This window comes from Pseudophryne corroboree, chromosome 2, assembly GCF_028390025.1.
Source record: "Pseudophryne corroboree isolate aPseCor3 chromosome 2, aPseCor3.hap2, whole genome shotgun sequence".
Lineage (NCBI taxonomy): Eukaryota > Metazoa > Chordata > Amphibia > Anura > Myobatrachidae > Pseudophryne > Pseudophryne corroboree.
In genome coordinates, this window is record NC_086445.1 from 905,557,792 (window position 1) to 905,571,809 (window position 14,018).

General features: G+C 49.1%; 1 protein-coding gene across 1 annotated transcript in view; it reads left to right on the forward strand.

The window, feature by feature from the left end:
* PRKRIP1 (PRKR interacting protein 1) overlaps positions 1-14,018 on the forward strand; it is a 38,898-nt gene that overhangs the window by 4,904 nt on the left and 19,976 nt on the right. The window lies entirely within an intron of this gene.

Consider the following 14,018-nt stretch of genomic DNA (forward strand, 5'->3'; position numbering starts at 1 on the left):
GCCTGTATGCAGAGCGCTGGGATCCCAACAGCCAGGATATCGAGTGCCTCCCTTTTCTAATTGTAACACATTAAGTTATTTTTATTTTATTTTAGCTATTAAAAATATTCCATGAAATAATAAATGGATGTCATCAATGATTTACAGAAAACAGTGGTGATAATTTGTATGATCGGTAAGATTACATGTATCACAGTCCAGAAATGTTACTTTCTCTGACGTCCTAGTGGATGCTGGGACTCCGTAAGGACCATGGGGAATAGCGGCTCCGCAGGAGACAGGGCACAAGAATAAAAGCTTTAGGATCAGGTGGTGTGCACTGGCTCCTCCCCCTATGACCCTCCTCCAAGCCTCAGTTAGATTTTTGTGCCCGAACGAGAAGGGTGCAGGCTAGGTGGCTCTCCTGAGCTGCTTAGAATAAAAGTATATTTTAGGTTTTTTATTTTCAGTGAGTCCTGCTGGCAACAGGCTCACTGCATCGTGGGACTAAGGGGAGAAGAAACGGACTCACCTGCGTGCAGAGTGGATCGGGTTTCTTAGGCTACTGGACATTAGCTCCAGAGGGACGATCACAGGTTCAGCCTGGATGGGTCCCGGAGCCGCGCCGCCGGCCCCCTTACAGAGCCAGAAGAGCGAAGCGGTCCGGTGAAATCGGCGGCAGAAGACGATCCTGTCTTCAGACTAAGGTAGCGCACAGCACCGCAGCTGTGCGCCATTGCTCTCAGCACACTTCACACTCCGGTCACTGAGGGTGCAGGGCGCTGGGGGGGAGCGCCCTAAAACGCAATATAACATGATATACCTTAGATTGGCTAAAGAATACATCACATATAGCTCTGGGGCTATATGGATGTATTTTAACCCCTGCCATTTTTTACAGAAAAAGCGGGAGATAAGGACGTCGTGAAGGGGCGGAGCCTATCTCCTCAGCACACAAGCGCCATTTTCCCTCACAGCTCCGCTGGAAGGACGGCTCCCTGACTCTCCCCTGCAGACTTGCTACTGAATCAGGGTAAAAAAGAGAAGGGGGGGCACTATTGGCAGCTAAAAACTATATAAACAGCAGCTATAAGGGATTAACACTTATATAAGGTTATCCCTGTATATATATATATAGCGCTTGGTGTGTGCTGGCAGACTCTCCCTCTGTCTCTCCAAAGGGCTTGTGGGGTCCTGTCCTCTATCAGAGCATTCCCGGTGTGTGTGCTGTGTGTCGGTACGTGTGTGTCGACATGTATGAGGAGGAAAATGATGTGGAGGCGGAGCAATTGCCTGGGTTAGTGATGTCACCCCCTAGGGAGTCGACACCTGACTGGATGATCGTATTTAAAGAATTAAGTGATAATGTCAGCACTTTGCAAAGAACGGTTGATGACATGAGACAGCCGGCAAATCAATTAGTGCCTGTCCAGGCGTCTCAGACACCGTCAGGGGCCCTAAAACGCCCGTTACCTCAGTGGGTCGACACAGATCCAGACACAGATACTGGGGTACATTTACTAAGATTCGTATTTTCCAGAATCATGTCCAAGTTCAATCACGAATGACATCGACAGTGTAAAATTGCAACTTTTTGAATTGATTACGATGGATTTACTAAGCTGTCGTATTCTGGTTTTTCTTTTCTTCCGATGTCGATGTCATTCGTGGTTTTTTACCTATTTTTACGGCAGTGATTAGCAAAACACTGCCGACTTTTTTTACAATCAATCTCGGCCGGATCTGTGTGATCCGTGCTGGGGTTTTTTTTTTTTTTTAATTAAACACTGTAAAATCATTAAAAAAAATGCGTGGGGTCCCCCCTCCTAAGCATAACCAGCCTCGGGCTCTTTGAGCCGATCCTGGTTGCAAAAATATGGTGAAAAAAATGACAGGGGTTCCCCCATATTTAAGCAACCAGCATCGGGCTCTGCGCCTGGTCCTGGTCCCAAAAATACGGGGGACAAAAAGAGTAGGGGTCCCCCGTATTTTTAAAACCAGCACCGGGCTCCACTAGCTGGACAGATAATGCCACAGCCGGGGGTCACTTTTATATAGTGCCCTGCGGCCGTGGCATCAAAAATCCAACTAGTCACCCCTGGCCGGGGTACCCTGGGGGAGTGGGGACCCCTTCAATCAAGGGGTCCCCCCCCCCAGCCACCCAAGGGCCAGGGGTGAAGCCCGAGGCTGTCCCCCCCCATCCAATGGGCTGCGGATGGGGGGGCTGATAGCCTTTGTTGTAAATGAAAAGATATTGTTTTTAGTAGCAGTACTACAAGGCCCAGCAAGCCTCCCCCGCATGCTGGTACTTGGAGAACCACAAGTACCAGCATGCGGCGGAAAAACTGGCCCGCTGGTACCTGTAGTACTACTACTAAAAAAATACCCAAAAAAAGACAAGACACACACACCGTGAAAGTATAATTTTATTACATACATACACACATACATACATACTTACCTTAAGTTCCCACGCAGGTCGGTCCTCTTCTCCAGTAGAATCCAAGGGGTACCTGTTGAAGAAATTATACTCACGAGATCCAGGGGTCCAGGCTCCTCGGCAAATCCAGGGTTAATCCACGTACTTGAAAAAAAAAAAAAAAAACGGTGTCCCGACCACGAACTGAAAGGGGACCCATGTTTGCACATGGGTCACCTTTCCACGAATGCCAGAAACCCACTTTGACTTCTGTCTAAGTGGGTTTCTGCAGCCAATCAGGGAGCGCCACGTTGTAGCACTCTCCTGATCAGCTGTGTGCTCTTGTCCTCACTGACAGGCAGCACACGGCAGTGTTACAATGTAGCGCCTATGCGCTACATTGTAACCAATGATGGGAACTTTCTGCCCTGCGGTTGACCTAAAGTGACGTCACCGCTGAGCTGAAAGTTCCCATCATTGGTTACAATGTAGCGCATAGGCGCTACATTGTAACACTGCCGTGTGCTGCCTGTCAGTGAGGACAAGAGCACACAGCTGATCAGGAGAGTGCTACAACGTGGCGCTCCCTGATTGGCTGCAGAAACCCACTTAGACAGAAGTCAAAGTGGGTTTCTGGCATTCGTGGAAAGGTGACCCATGTGCAAACATGGGTCCCCTTTCAGTTCGTGGTCGGGACACCGTTTTTTTTTTTTTTTTCAAGTACGTGGATTAACCCTGGATTTGCCGAGGAGCCTGGACCCCTGGATCTCGTGAGTATAATTTCTTCAACAGGTACCCCTTGGATTCTACTGGAGAAGAGGACCGACCTGCGTGGGAACTTAAGGTAAGTATGTATGTATGTGTGTATGTATGTAATAAAATTATACTTTCACGGTGTGTGTGTCTTGTCTTTTTTTGGGTATTTTTTTAGTAGTAGTACTACAGGTACCAGCGGGCCATTTTTTCCGTCGCATGCTGGTACTTGTGGTTCTCCAAGTACCAGCATGCGGGGGAGGCTTGCTGGGCCTTGTAGTACTGCTACTAAAAACAATATCTTTTCTTTTACAACAAAGGCTATCAGCCTCCCCATCCGCAGCCCATTGGATGGGGGGGGACAGCCTTGGGCTTCACCCCTGGCCCTTGGGTGGCTGGGGGGGGGGGACCCCTTGATTGAAGGGGTCCCCACTCCCCCAGGGTACCCCGGCCAGGAGTGACTAGTTGGATTTTTGATGCCACGGCCGCAGGGCACTATATAAAAGTGACCCCCGGCTGTGGCATTATCTGTCCAGCTAGTGGAGCCCGGTGCTGGTTTTAAAAATACGGGGGACCCCTACTCTTTTTGTCCCCCGTATTTTTGGGACCAGGACCAGGCGCAGAGCCCGATGCTGGTTGCTTAAATATGGGGGAACCCCTGTCATTTTTTTCCCCATATTTCTGCAACCAGGATTGGCTCAAAGAGCCCGAGGCTGGTTATGCTTAGGAGGGGGGACCCCACGCAATTTTTTTTAATAAAATAACAACTTTCCCACCCCTTCCCACTGATATACATGCACGGATCTCATGGATCCCTGCATGCCTATCCAATCACGGGAAAAAAAAGTAGGTCTGTTTTTTTTAGCACTTTTTTACGAGTTGTAATTTTTCACGGCAGTGTTTGTTTGTTTTTTGCTTTGCACTTCTTAGTAAATGACCGAGATTCATACTTAAACAGCCGCGTTTTGACCGATGGTGTATTCATTCGTAATTTTTTACCTGAACTTGCAAAAAATTACGAATGCCCTCATCACTGCCGTGATTAGTGCTTAGTAAATTACCGAGATGACACTTTGATGAAAAAACGGCATCTCGGTCAAAATCGGGAGCTTAGTAAATTTCCCCCACTGAGTCTAGTGTCGACGGTGAGGAGACAAACGTAATGTCCAGTAGGGCCACACGTTACATGATCACGGCAATGAAGGAAGCATTGAACATTTCTGACACTACAAGTACCACAAAGAAGGGTATTATGTGGGGTGTGAAAAAACTACCAATAGTTTTCCCTGAGTCAGATGAGTTAAATGAGGTGTGTGATAAAGCGTGGGTTTCCCCCGACAAAAAACTGCTAATTTCTAAAAAATTATTAGCACTATATCCTTTCCCGTTAGAGGTTAGGACACGTTGGGAAACACCCCCTAGGGTAGATAAGGCGCTCACACGTTTATCTAAACAAGTAGCGTTACCGTCTCCTGATACGGCCACCCTCAAAGAACCAGCAGATAGAAGGCTGGAAAATATTCTTAAAAGTATATACACACATACTGGTGTTATACTGCGACCAGCAATCGCTTCAGCCTGGATGTGCAGTGCTGGCGTCGCGTGGTCGGATTCCCTGACTGAAAATATTGATACCCTGGATAGGGACAATATACTGTTAACTATAGAGCATTTGAAGGATGCATTACTATATATGCGTGATGCACAGAGGGATATTTGCACCCTGGCATCAAGAGTAAGTGCTATGTCCATTTCTGCCAGAAGAGCGTTATGGACGCGACAGTGGTCAGGCGATGCGGATTCCAAACGACATATGGAAGTATTGCCGTATAAAGGGGAGGAGTTATTTGGGGCTGGTCTATCGGACCTGGTGGCCACGGCAACGGCTGGAAAATCCACCTTTTTACCCCAGGTCACTTCACATCAGCAGAAAAAGACACCGTCTTTTCAAACTCAGTCCTTTCGTTCCCATAAGTACAAGCGAGCTAAAGGCCATTCCTTCCTGCCCCGGGGCAGAGGAAGGGGAAAAAGACTGCACCATGCAGCCGCTTCCCAGGAGCAGAAGCCATCCCCTGCTTCTGCCAAGTCTTCAGCATGACGCTGGGGCTTTACAAGCAGACTCAGACATGGTGGGGGCCCGTCTCAAGAATTTCAACGCGCAGTGGGCTCACTCGCAAGTGGACCCCTGGATTCTACAGGTGGTATCGCAGGGGTACAAACTGGAATTCGAGGCGTTTCCCCCTCGCCGGTTCCTGAAGTCTGCTCTACCAAAGTCTCCCTCCGACAGGGAGGCAGTTTTGGAAGCCATTCACAAGCTGTATTCCCAGCAGGTGATAATCAAGGTACCCCTCCTACAACAGGGAAAGGGGTATTATTCCACGCTGTTTGTGGTACCGAAGCCGGACGGCTCGGTGAGACCAATTTTAAATCTAAAATCCCTGAACACTTACATAAAGAGGTTCAAATTCAAGATGGAATCACTCAGAGCGGTGATAGCAAACCTGGAAGAAGGGGACTATATGGTGTCTCTGGACATCAAGGATGCTTATCTCCACGTCCCAATCTACCCGTCTCACCAAGGGTACCTCAGGTTTGTAGTACAAAACTGTCATTATCAGTTTCAGACGCTGCCGTTTGGGTTGTCCACGGCACCTCGGGTCTTTACCAAGGTAATGGCCGAAATGATGATTCTTCTTCGAAGAAAAGGCATCTTAATTATCCCTTACTTGGACGATCTCCTGATAAGGGCAAGGTCCAGGGAACAGTTAGAAGTCGGAGTAGCACTATCTCAGGTAGTGTTACGTCAGCACGGGTGGATCCTAAATATTCCAAAATCGCAGCTGATTCCAACGACACGTCTACTGTTCCTAGGAATGATTCTGGACACAGTCCAGAAAAAGGTGTTTCTCCCGGAGGAGAAGGCCAGGGAGTTATCCGAGCTAATCAGGAACCTCCTAAAACCAGACCAGGTGTCAGTGCATCAGTGCACGAGGGTCCTGGGAAAAATGGTGGCTTCTTACGAAGCGATTCCATTCGGAAGATTCCATGCAAGAACGTTTCAGTGGGATCTACTGGACAAATGGTCCGGATCGCATCTTCAGATGCATCAGCGGATAACCCTGTCGACAAGGACAAGGGTGTCTCTTCTGTGGTGGCTGCAGAGTGCTCATCTACTAGAGGGCCGCATATTTGGCATTCAGGATTGGGTCCTGGTGACCACGGACGCCAGCCTGAGAGGCTGGGGGGCAGTCACACAGGGAAAAAATTTCCAGGGCTTGTGGTCAAGCATGGAAACATCTCTTCATATAAACATTCTGGAACTAAGGGCCATTTACAATGCCCTAAGTCAAGCGAAACCCCTGCTTCAGGGTCAGGCGGTATTGATCCAATCGGACAACATCACGTCAGTCGCCCACGTAAACAGACAGGGCGGCACGAGAAGCAGGAGGGCAATGGCAGAAGCTGCAAGGATTCTTCGCTGGGCGGAAAATCATGTGATAGCTCTGTCAGCAGTGTTCATTCCGGGAGTGGACAACTGGGAAGCAGACTTTCTCAGCAGACACGACCTTCACCCGGGAGAGTGGGGACTTCACCCAGAAGTCTTCCACCTGATTGTAAACCGTTGGGAAAAACCAAAGGTGGACATGATGGCGTCACGTCTAAACAAAAAACTAGACAGATATTGCGCCAGGTCAAGGGACCCTCAGGCAATAGCGGTGACGCTCTGGTGACACCGTGGGTGTACCAGTCAGTGTATGTGTTCCCTCCTCTGCCTCTCATACCAAAAGTACTGAGAATCATAAGAAGGAGAGGAGTAAGAACGATACTCGTGGTTCCGGATTGGCCAAGAAGGACTTTGTACTCGGAACTTCAAGAGATGCTCACGGAAGACCCGTGGCCTCTACCTCTAAGAAAGGACCTGCTCCAACAGGGGCCTTGTCTGTTCCAAGACTTACCGCGGCTGCGTTTGACGGCATGGCGGTTGAACGCCGGATCCTGAAGGAAAAAGGCATTCCAGATGAAGTCATCCCTACCCTGGTCAAAGCCAGGAAGGATGTAACCGCAAAACATTATCACCGCATTTGGCGAAAATATGTTGCGTGGTGTGAGGCCAAGAAGGCCCCTACAGAGGAATTTCAACTGGGTCGTTTCCTCCATTTCCTGCAAACAGGACTGTCTATGGGCCTAAAATTAGGGTCCATTAAGGTTCAAATTTCGGCCCTGTCGATTTTCTTCCAGAAAGAACTGGCTTCAGTACCTGAAGTTCAGACATTTGTAAAAGGGGTACTGCATATACAACCTCCTTTTGTGCCTCCAGTGGCACCTTGGGATCTCAATGTTGTTTTGAGGTTCCTTAAGTCACATTGATTTGAACCACTCACCACTGTGGACTTAAAATATCTCACATGGAAGGTGACGATGCTGTTAGCCCTGGCTTCAGCCAGGCGTGTGTCAGAATTGGCGGCTTTATCATATAAAAGCCCTTACTTAATTTTTCATTCTGACAGGGCAGAATTGAGGACTCGTCCTCAATTTCTCCCTAAGGTGGTTTCTGCTTTTCACATGAACCAACCTATTGTGGTGCCTGCGGCTACTAGGGACTTGGAGGACTCCAAGTTACTTGACGTTGTCAGGGCCCTGAAAATATATGTTTCCAGGACGGCGGGAGTCAGAAAGTCTGACTCGCTGTTTATCCTGTATGCACCCAACAAGCTGGGTGCTCCTGCTTCTAAGCAGACTATTGCTCGTTGGATTTGTAGTACAATTCAACTTGCACATTCTGTGGCAGGTCTGCCACAGCCAAAATCTGTGAAAGCCCATTCCACAAGGAAAGTGGGCTCATCTTGGGCGGCTGCCCGAGGGGTCTCGGCTTTACAACTTTGCCGAGCAGCTACTTGGTCAGGGGCAAACACGTTTGCTAAATTCTACAAATTTGATACCCTGGCTGAGGAGGACCTGGAGTTCTCTCATTCGGTGCTGCAGAGTCATCCGCACTCTCCCGCCCGTTTGGGAGCTTTGGTATAATCCCCATGGTCCTGACGGAGTCCCAGCATCCACTAGGACGTCAGAGAAAATAAGATTTTACTTACCGATAAATCTATTTCTCGTAGTCCGTAGTGGATGCTGGGCGCCCATCCCAAGTGCGGATTGTCTGCAATACTTGTACATAGTTATTGTTACAAAAATCGGGTTATTATTGTTGTGAGCCATCTTTTCAGAGGCTCCGCTGTTATCATGCTGTTAACTGGGTTCAGATCACAGGTTGTACAGTGTGATTGGTGTGGCTGGTATGAGTCTTACCCGGGATTCAATATCCTTCCTTATTATGTACGCTCGTCCGGGCACAGTATCCTAACTGAGGCTTGGAGGAGGGTCATAGGGGGAGGAGCCAGTGCACACCACCTGATCCTAAAGCTTTTATTCTTGTGCCCTGTCTCCTGCGGAGCCGCTATTCCCCATGGTCCTTACGGAGTCCCAGCATCCACTACGGACTACGAGAAATAGATTTATCGGTAAGTAAAATCTTATTAACGTGTTCACTGATTCTCCTAGACTAGAAGGTACAAGACTGGTCCACACACAAATATTCTACGGCTCCATTACATTGTTGATTTAAAGGGGATTTCTCTGACGTCCTAGTGGATGCCGGGAACTCCGAAAGGACCATGGGGAATAGCGGCTCCGCAGGAGACTGGGCACAACTAAAGAAAGCTTTAGGTCACCTGGTGTGCACTGGCTCCTCCCACTATGACCCTCCTCCAAGCCTCAGTTAGATTTTGTGCCCGGCCGAGGTTGGATGCACACTAGGGGCTCTCCTGAGCCCTTAGAAAGAAAGTATAGATTTAGGTTTTTTATTTTCAGTGAGACCTGCTGGCAACAGGCTCACTGCAGCGAGGGACTAAGGGGAGAAGAAGCGAACTCGCCTGCTTGCAGCCGGATTGGGCTTCTTAGGCTACTGGACACCATTAGCTCCAGAGGGATCGACCGCAGGCCCAGTCCTTGGTGTTCGGTCCCGGAGCCGCGCCGCCATCCCCCTTACAGAGCCAGAAGCAAGAAGAGGTCCGGAAAATCGGCGGCAGAAGACATCAGTCTTCACCAAGGTAGCGCACAGCACTGCAGCTGTGCGCCATTGCTCCTCTTGTACACCTCACACTCCGGTCACTGAGGGTGCAGGGCGCTGGGGGGGGGGCGCCCTGAGCAGCAATATTAACACCTTGGCTGGCAAAAATACCACAATATATAGCCCCAGAGGCTATATATGTGGTAAATACCCCTGCCAGAATCCAGAAAAAAGCGGGAGAAAAGTCTGCGAAAAAGGGGCGGAGCTATCTCCCTCAGACACACTGGCGCCATTTTCTCTTCACAGTGCAGCTGGAAGAAAGCTCCCCAGGCTCTCCCCTGTAGTTTTCAGGCTCAAAGGGTTAAAAAGAGAGGGGGGGCACTAAATTTAGGCGCAATATTATATATACAAGCAGCTATTGGGGAAATTTCACTCAGTTATAGTGTTAATCCCCACATTATATAGCGCTCTGGTGTGTGCTGGCATACTCCCTCTCTGTCTCCCCAAAGGGCTTTGTGGGGTCCTGTCCTCAGTCAGAGCATTCCCTGTGTGTGTGCGGTGTGTCGGTACAGCTGTGTCGACATGTTTAATGAGGAGGCTTATATGGTGACGGAGCAGATGCCGATAAATGTGATGTCGCCCCCTGTGGGGCCGACACCAGAGTGGATGGTTAGGTGAAAGGTATTAACCGACAGTGTCAACTCCTTACATAAAAGGGTGGATGACGTAACAGCTGTGGGACAGCCGGCTTCTCAGTCCGCGCCTGCCCAGGCGTCTCAAAGGCCATCAGGGGCTCAAAAAAACGCCCGCTCACTCAGATGGCAGACACAGATGTCGACACGGAGTCTGACTCCAGTGTCGACAGGGTTGAGACATATACACAATCCACTAGGAACATCCGTGACTTAATCCCGGCAATAAAAAATGTGTTACACATTTCTGACATTAACCCAAGTACCACTAAAAAAGGGTTTTATGTTTGGGGAGAAAAAGCAGGCAGTGTTTTGTTCCCCCATCAGATGAATGAATGAAGTGTGTGAAAAGCGTGGGTTCCCCTCGATAAGAAACTGGTAGTTTCTAAAAAGTTACTGATGGCGTACCCTTTCCCGCCAGAGGATAAGTTACGCTGGGAGATATCCCCTAGGGTGGATAAGGCGCTCACACGGTTGTCAAAAAAGGTGGCACTGCCGTTTTAGGAACGGCCACTTTGAAGGTACCTGTTGATAAAAAGCAGGAGGCTATCCTGAAGTCTGTATTTACACACTCAGGTACTAGACTGAAACCTGCAGAGCGTGCTGCTGCAGCGTGGTCGGTGACCCTGTCAAACATACTAGTTTGCTAACATGGGAACATATTAAAGACGTCGTCTTATATATGAGGGATGCACAGAGGGATATTTTGCCGGCTGGCATCCAAAATGAATGTAATGTCCATTCTGTCAGGAGGGTATTAGAGACCTGTCACTGGACAGGTGATGCTGACTTTAAAAAGCGCATAGAGATTCTGCCTTATAAGGGTGAGGAATTATTTGGGGATGGTCTCTGGGACCTCGTATCCGCAGCAACAGCTGGGAAGAAATATTTTTACCTCAGTTTTCCTCACAGACTAAGAAAGCACTGTATTATCAGGTACAGTCCTTTCGGCTTCAGAAAAGCAAGCGGGTCAAAGGCGCTTCCTTTCTGTACAGAGACAAGGGAAGAGGGAAAAAGCTGCACCAGTCAGCCTGTTCCCAGAATCATAATTCTTCTCTCGCTTCCTCTGAGTCCACAGCATGACGCGGGGGCTCCACAGGTGTAGCCAGGTACGGTGGGGGGCCGTCTCAAAAATTTCAGCGATCAGTGGGCTCGCTCACAGGTGGATCCCTGTTTTATTCAAGTAGTATTTCAGGGGTAAAAGCTGGAATTCGAGATGTCTTCCCCCCGCCGTTTCCTCAAATATGCCTTGCCGACAACTCCCTCAGGCAGGGAGGCTGTGCTAGAGGCAATTAATAAGCTGTATTCCCATCAGGTAATACTTAAGGTGCCCCTACTTCAACAAGGACGGGGTTACTATTCCACACGGTTTGGGGTACCGAAACCGCATGGTTCGGTGTGACCCTTTTTTATATTTAAAATCCTTGAACACATACATAAAAAAATTCAAGTTCAAGATGGAATCGCTCAGGGCGGTTATTGCAAGCCTGGACGAGGGGGATTACATGGTATCCCGGGACATCAAGGATGCTTACCTGCATGTCCCCATTTACTATCCTCGCCAGGAGTACCTCAGATTTGTGGTACAGGATTACCATTACCAAGTCCAGACTCTGCCGTTTGGACTGTACATGGCACCGAGGGTGTTACCAAGGTAATGGCCGGAATGATGATACTCCTTCGAAAAAGGGGAGTTTTTAATGATCCCGTACTTGGACAATCTCCTTATAAGGGCGAGGTCCAAGGAGCAGTTGCTAGTCGGGGTAGCACTATTTTGGAAAGTGCTACAACAGCACGGTTGGATTCTAAACAGTCCAAAGACACAGCTGTTTCCTACGACACGTCTACTGTTCCTGGGGATGGTTCTGGACACAGACCAGAAATAAGTGTTTCTCCCGGAGGAGAAAGCCAAGGAGCTGTCATCTCTAGTCAGAGACCTCCTGAAGCCAAAACAGTTATCGGTGCATCATTGCACGCGAGTCCTGGGAAAAATGATAGCTTCCTACGAAGCAATCCCATTCGGCAGGTTCCATGCAAGAACTTTTCAGGGGGACCTGTTGGACAAGTGGTCCGGATCACATCTTCAGATGCATCGGCTGATAACCCTGTCTCCAAGGACCAGGGTATCTCTACTGTAGTGGCTGCAGAGTGCCCATCTTCAAGAGGGCCGCAGGTTCGACATACAGGACTAGGTCCTAGTGACCATGGATGCCAGCCTTTGAGGCTGGGGGGCAGTCACACAGGGAAGAAGCTTCCAGGGACTTTGGTCAAGTCAGGTGACTTCCCTACATAAATATTCTGGAACTGAGGGCCATTTACAATGCCCTGAGTCAGGCAAGACCTCTGCTTCAAAACCGGCCGGTCCTGATCCAATCAGACAACATCACGGCAGTCGCCCATGTAAACCAACAGGGCGGCACAAGAAGCAGGATGGCGATGGCAGAAGCCACAAGGATTCTCCGATGGGCGGAAAATCATGTGTTAGCACTGTCAGCAGTGTTCATTCCCGGAGTGGACAACTGGAAGCAGATCTTCTCAGCAGACACGACTTCCACCCGAGAGAGTGGGGACTTCATCCAGAAGTCTTCCAAAGGATTGTACACCATTGGGAAAGGCCACAGGTGGACATGAAGGCGTCCCGCCTCAACAAAAAGCTATAAAAGATATTGTGCCAGGTCAAGGGACCTTCAGGCGATAGCTGTGGACGCTCTGGTAACACCGTGGGTGTACCAGTCGGTTTATGTGTTCCCCCCTCTGCCTCTCATACCAAAGGTACTGAGAATAATAGGAAGGCGAGGAGTAAGAACGATACTCGTGGTTCCGGATTGGCCAAGAAGAGCCTGGTACCCAGAACTTCAAGAAATTATATCAGAGGACCCATGGCCTCTGCCGCTCAGACAGGACCTGCTGCAGCAGGGGCCCTGTCTGTTCCAAGACTTACCGCGGCTACGTTTTGATGGCATGGCGGTTGAACGCCGGATCCTAAAGGAAAAGGGCATTCCGGAGGAAGTAATTCCTACGCTGATTCAAGCCAGGAAAGATGTAACTGCAAAACATTATCACCGCATATGGCGGAAATATGTTGCTTGGTGTGAGGCCACAAAAGGCCCCAACAGAGGAATTTCAACTAGGTCGATTTCTGCATTTCCTACAAGCAGGAGTGTCTATGGGCCTAAAATTAGGCTCCTTTAAGATACAGATCTCGGCTCTGTCGATTTTCTTCCAGAAAGAATTAACTTCAGTACCTGAAGTTCAGACATTGTAAAAGGAGTGCTGCATATTCAGCCCCCAGTTGTGCCTCCAGTGGCACCTTGGGATCTCAACGTGGTGTTGAGTTTCTTAAAATCACATTGGTTTGAACCACTAAAAACCGTGGATCTAAAATATCTCACGCGGAAAGTGGTCATGTTATTGACCTTGGCTTCGGCCAGGCGTGTATCAGAATTGGCGGCTTTGTCATATAAAAGTCCTTATCTGATTTTCCATATGGATAGGGCAGAATTGAGGACTCGTTCCCAGTTTCTCCCTAAGGTGGTATCAGTTTTTCACTTGAACCAACCTATTGTGGTGCCTGCGGCTACTAGGGACTTGGAGGATTCCAAGTTACTGGACGTAGTCAGGGCCTTGAAAAATTATGTTTCCAGGACGGCTAGAGTCAAGAAAATTGACTCGCTATTTATCCTGTATGCACCCAACAGGCTGGGTGCTCCTGCTTCTAAGCAGACTATCGCTCGCTGGATCTGTGACACGATTCAGCAGGCGCATTCTGCGGCTGGACTGCCGCATCCTAAATCAGTGAAAGCCCATTCCACAGGGAAGGTGGGCTCATCTTGGGCGGCTGCCCGAGAAGTCTCGGCTTTACAACTTTGCCGAGCTGTTACTTGGTCAGGGACAAACACGTTTGCAAAATTCTACAAATTTGATACCCTGGCTGAGGAGGACCTTGAGTTCTCTCATTCGGTGCTGCAGAGTCATCCGCACTCTCCCGCCCGTTTGGGAGCTTTGGTATAATCCCCATGGTTCTTTCGGAGTTCCCAGCATCCACTAGGACGTCAGAGAAAATAAGATTTTACTCACCGGTAAATCTATTTCTCGTAGTCCGTAGTGGATGCTG